Source organism: Cucurbita maxima, unplaced genomic scaffold, assembly GCF_002738345.1.
Source record: "Cucurbita maxima cultivar Rimu unplaced genomic scaffold, Cmax_1.0 Cma_Scf00042, whole genome shotgun sequence".
NCBI classification, from domain to species: domain Eukaryota; kingdom Viridiplantae; phylum Streptophyta; class Magnoliopsida; order Cucurbitales; family Cucurbitaceae; genus Cucurbita; species Cucurbita maxima.
The window spans coordinates 1301036-1306308 of NW_019272058.1; the positions used below are offsets into that span (position 1 = coordinate 1301036).

Consider the following 5273-nt stretch of genomic DNA (forward strand, 5'->3'; position numbering starts at 1 on the left):
CACTCAATATTTGGGATAACGTGGCAAGCATGCATACTTGAGTTAACCAAATTTATTGGATTTAGATTAATGATCGTAAAGTTCACTTTATTCAATAACAATCTTTAAAAAATAAACAACAATAATAACTTTATTGAAAATAAAATATGTTTTTGTTTACACACTATGAGTTTTAGAACATAAAACCCAACAATTATAACTTACCATATATATATCATATTTGATCTTTTATTATAGGATATTTGTCTTCTATTACAGCTCACCATAGGTATCATGTTTGCCTTTTATTACAGGTTTTTTTCATTTATTGTTATAACCCTATCCTTTATAATTTATTTGATTATTTGAGACCTTCATTTAGGTGTGGTGGTTTCAGCCAATACATGAGAATATAAAACGTAGGGTAATGTGCTTATCAACAATGTGAAGTTAACAAGACAATAATAATAGGTTCTAAAGCACAAAAACATGTGGATAAATTTAAAATATTGAGGCGCATAAAAGATATGGACCAGCAACTAATATTGATAGATCCACTACAAGGCATTTGGTCTAGTGTATGATTCTCGCTTCGGGTGCGAGAGGTCCCGAGTTTGATTCTAAAAATGCCTCAAACAATTATATCAAATTGAAGCATGCAATATAATAAGATTTGAAATAGGGTTTTTAAACCTTGAATCAAGAAGTAATTCAAATTGATATTTGGAAAGAAAAAAAAAGCTATATTTAATTATAATTTACAAGTGTCTTTATAACATGTTAATTTGTGTATGTATGATTCTCTTCAAATCTTGGAAACTATGAGGATTCCTCTCCTTTCTTGACATCAAGACTTACTTTTTTGGGACTTGGACCATAAACCGTCATCTACTCTTACTCCTACTCCCTTCTATAAGAATCAACATGGCATAATCATTCCATGAAGGCTGAGGTAGTCTTATAAAAGAAGATGAGGGTACCACTTTCTATTGCAGAATTTCTATGTGATTAGAGAATGAACCATATTCTTGGGAGATAAGATAGAGCCTCGAGCCTAACTTCAAAGGCATTACACAAATTGTTCTTTGATATTTTTTCTAGGAACTCTTTGTTATGTTGTGCGCTGAAGGTTTAAGGAAAGGGACACAAATTCTCTATTGCACTGATCTCCCAATAGAAGTTTTACCTAGGTCATCTGTCGTCACAATCCTTTTAAGGAAGATGCGCCAAAATAACCCGTGAACAATAACATTTAAAGAAGTTTCAAAGAGCAAGAAGAGGATTGTGATAGAAGTTTCCCTAGGTAAAACTTCTTTAAATGTCTTAGCCAATCATGACCTCATAATGAGGAGTCTCTTGGACAACAATAGCATATGGACAACAAATGTCTTAGCCAATTGTAACGGTTATGATTGCTCAAGGCGTGTCGCCCAAATAACCGATAAACAATAACATTGTCCAAATAACAACCTTGGACAACAAATTTTTTACAAGAATGGCTGAGACATGCAACATGCAACCACAGGCAACACGCCTTGGGAAATCATGACTGTGACATTTGCCCCCACACAGTGTTGAAAAGTACTAGGTGCTGTTGAAAAGTACTTCTCGGTTTGTTGAGTCTTCATGTCTTCTCTGTTCGTGTCTTTCCTACTTTCTTCGCTTAAAACTTTTTCTTAATTGTATGACGTCATATCACCTGCTTCTGCTTGATGTCTTCTTAGTCGAAATAATAACGTTTCAAGTTACTAACGTGGACAACAAGGATAGTCCGCATCCATAAGAGCAATTAGATTCTATATGAAGTCTTCATAATCTTACGGATAACTTTAACTAGTCCATAGTATTTTCACACCAGTCTTTGGTTTTGTTGCTTTGAACTCGAAGTTGATCTAACCTTAACTTATATGAACTCTTTATTTTTCTTGAAATTATTGTGGTTGACGCTTCCGACTGACCCTTCTCTACATCCGTCTAGATGATATTTATGTGTGAACATGTGTTGCTTCAATGGTTTGTTTTGGTCTCCCTTCTTTAGTATCTAACCTTGTTTTTGTCTCTCTTGGTGGGGATAAATCCATTATCTGACCTTGTTTTGCGTCGTGGTGTTAATGTAGTGGCAATAAGGTTTCTATTGAGATTGGCTCACCCGAGCTCCCCTTTTCAATTACAACAATAGCAGAAAGCGTAGATTCATCATGGCTATGATTATTTTTCAACTGTTGTATCGACATCATTTTCAACCCTCTTGGTTGATGGATGTTTTTCTGAATGATCGTCGGGTTAGACTCCGTTACTGCTAGACATTTTGCTCGGGGCATGTAAATGACTTTGTGTTTCAGCAGGACGTTCATTCCTGACACGACGTCGAAGTCATCCATTTCAACTATCACTAAACAATTTTCCTAGTCCAAGGCTCTAGCTTGATTAGAGTTCTCATTGTGACTCTTAAGACAGACAAAGCTTCCAATTTGACGGCGTTCATCTTTCCTGTATCTTGATGCCAAAGGATGTTAAAATATTTTGCATCGGTCTCCATCATGTTGTGGGTGGCTCTAGAGTTGACAATGGTGTTCCTTACTACTTTGTGCTTTATCCAGACATCGACATGCATAATATATATATATTCATTTAACTATAAGACATATGGTCCATGGTAAATTGTAAGTCTTATACTCATTAATATTATAATGGCTACTACCTAAATTATAACCTAAAGTCGATAATTGATGTTCAATTAGCCAACCTTAAATTTGTAATCATTGTGAAGTGATTGAAATTAAAATGGAAGTAGTTTAAACTCCTAGTACCTTGAATGAAGTTGGTCTCTTCTAATAAAACACGAATTTCTCTTTAATATCATTAATACAATTATGCTTCATATTGAACCTACCAAACTGAAACTAAAACTACGTTCAATTTAACTCCATTTTATTGTCATCTTGAATGACGTGCAGGATATATTCTTGGTTTACCTTGATATTTCATATTAGTTAAGTTTTTTGCAAAATCACAATTTGACAATAACAAAGATGAACTTGAGTCTGTTTATTATTTTAAAGAAATTTTCTTTCTCCATCTTATTCCTAATAACTCTTCAACTAAATTCATATTATGCTAAGAAATAAATTTTTTACTCGCAAGAAGTAAAATATGCAACTTTAACTAAAATTTCATCGAAACAAATTTTATTGTCATACAACATAGATGACAATTATAGCCTTCAAACAAAAACTAGAGTAGTTGTGGTGAATGGGATAGAAACTCTAGTGTTCATCCATAATATACAACCACTGCCTAAATTATGACCTATAAATTTGAAAACATAAGTTGTAGTTGAAAATTACATAAAACAATCCCCTAAATCCAAGAACTCGTGTCCATTAGTCAATCCTAAAGATAGCAACTAACATAGAGTAATTGAAGCTCCACATGAAGTAATTTAAAGTTCCAGTTACTTAACTAAATTTCATTTCGTCTTTAATAAAACATGAGTTGCACTTAAGTTCATGAAATATTTGACTCCAACTCTTAGTACTATTAATGCAATTATATTTCATATGAGTTTGTCATAAATCAAACTATGTTACATTCAATACAATTTCATTTTCTTGTCATAGGAAGCAAAATAGAAGAATTAAATCAAACAAACTGATGAACTGAGCCGAATAAATCCAACCCAACCCAAATGGATTAGTTTGATTCATTTGTTGGGTTGTAGTTTATTTGAACACTTGCATACTAGACCATCAACTTTTTGTTTTATAGTCCAACAACCGCTCAAGAAAATAGATTTCAAACTTGAGAGAAAAAAATATACTGAGAAGGAGTTAAAAATGTTGCTATTTTTTAGATTCATAGGGTGCGAGAGGTCCTGAGTTCAATTCTCAAAAGAATGAGCCTCAAAGAAAACAATTCAAACACCTTAGTGTATATTCTTCCATCTTAATCTTCAGAAACCAAAAATTAAGGCAATTAAAATTATAATGATGATGCTCTTTTTTAATATCATTTTATCTTTTCCACTTTCAATAGGCATGCCTACCCAAATCCTAACTTTCGATATTTGCTTTACTTGTGTATTCTACGATATGTGTCTCAAATAGAACTATCAAACTAAAACTTACATTATTTTCTTCTCAATACAGTAATTGTCGCAAACCCTATGTAAATAATTTAACAGCGGTCTAGTCTAAAAGATATAATAATAATGATTATTTCTCATGGATTTCATTAACAAAGAAAATAAATGAAATAATGTATCAATAATGATGATACATTCCATAAAAAACATAATATATAGTCCATACTAAGGGCATTTGGTCTAGTGGTATGATTCTTGCTTTGGGTGCAAGAGGTTGTCCAAAAGAATAAAAGCACTAAAATAATTAATTATCAGGTTTATGAAAAAGAAATTGTCATTCTTTTGTCTTTTAAAATCCATACTAAGGGCATTTGGTCTAGTGGTATGATTCTTGCTTTGGGTGCAAGAGGTCTTGAGTTCGATTCTCGGAATGCCCCTTTAAAAGAAAAAAAGCACTAAAATAATTATCGTTTCAGGTGTGAGAGGTCTCAAGTATATCCTTTCTACTATAAAAGGCATTTGGTCTAGTGGTATGATTATCGTTTCGGGTGTGACTTATTAATCATCAGGCAGGTTTATGAAAAAGAAATTTTGAGCTTGACTTATTCAGCTATTTGAATAGCCTGAAGTCATCGTAGCATCAACCGGTTCCGAAGACTCCTTCGACATCAATGTGCTCCAATGAAAGAGATCATACCCTTTCCTGAACCATAATTGGGCACAAAACGCCGAGGTAGAAAGTCGAAAGCGAGCTCTTTTCGTGTATACACAATCTCGAAGCCCAATTACCGGCATCAATGTGCTCCAATGAAAGAGATCATACCCTTTCCTGAACCAGAACTGGGCACAAAACGCCGAGGTAGAAAGTCGAAAGCGAGCTCTTTTCGTGTATACACAATCTCGAAGTCCAATTACCTCACGGACTGTCTCCTCAACCCTTACGAGTATGAGTGCTTGGTAAGAGAGAATGTCGAATGAGAAATATCTGAAGTTTACGAATCGAAGAGAAAATGGATCTGAGTTATACACGCTTTCAGTTTCAAAAGCTTCGCTTGGCTACGGTACTTTATTCAGGATGTACAACAATATAGTCATCTCTTAGCCGTGTATAGAGAATTCCTTGATCATTTCCTTGGCGGATAACACAAATGAAATCGATTCCCTGACCGCCCATCTTATGAGTCCATTCTTGTCTTGTTGGTTTGTTGTA

At 33.9% G+C, this 5273-nt stretch overlaps 1 non-coding gene across 1 annotated transcript; it reads left to right on the plus strand.

The window, feature by feature from the left end:
* The first annotated feature begins 4428 nt into the window (after positions 1 to 4428).
* Positions 4429 to 4500, plus strand: TRNAP-UGG. The gene has a single exon. It is a non-coding gene; the product is annotated as a tRNA-Pro (tRNA).
* The last annotated feature ends 773 nt before the right edge of the window (positions 4501 to 5273 follow it).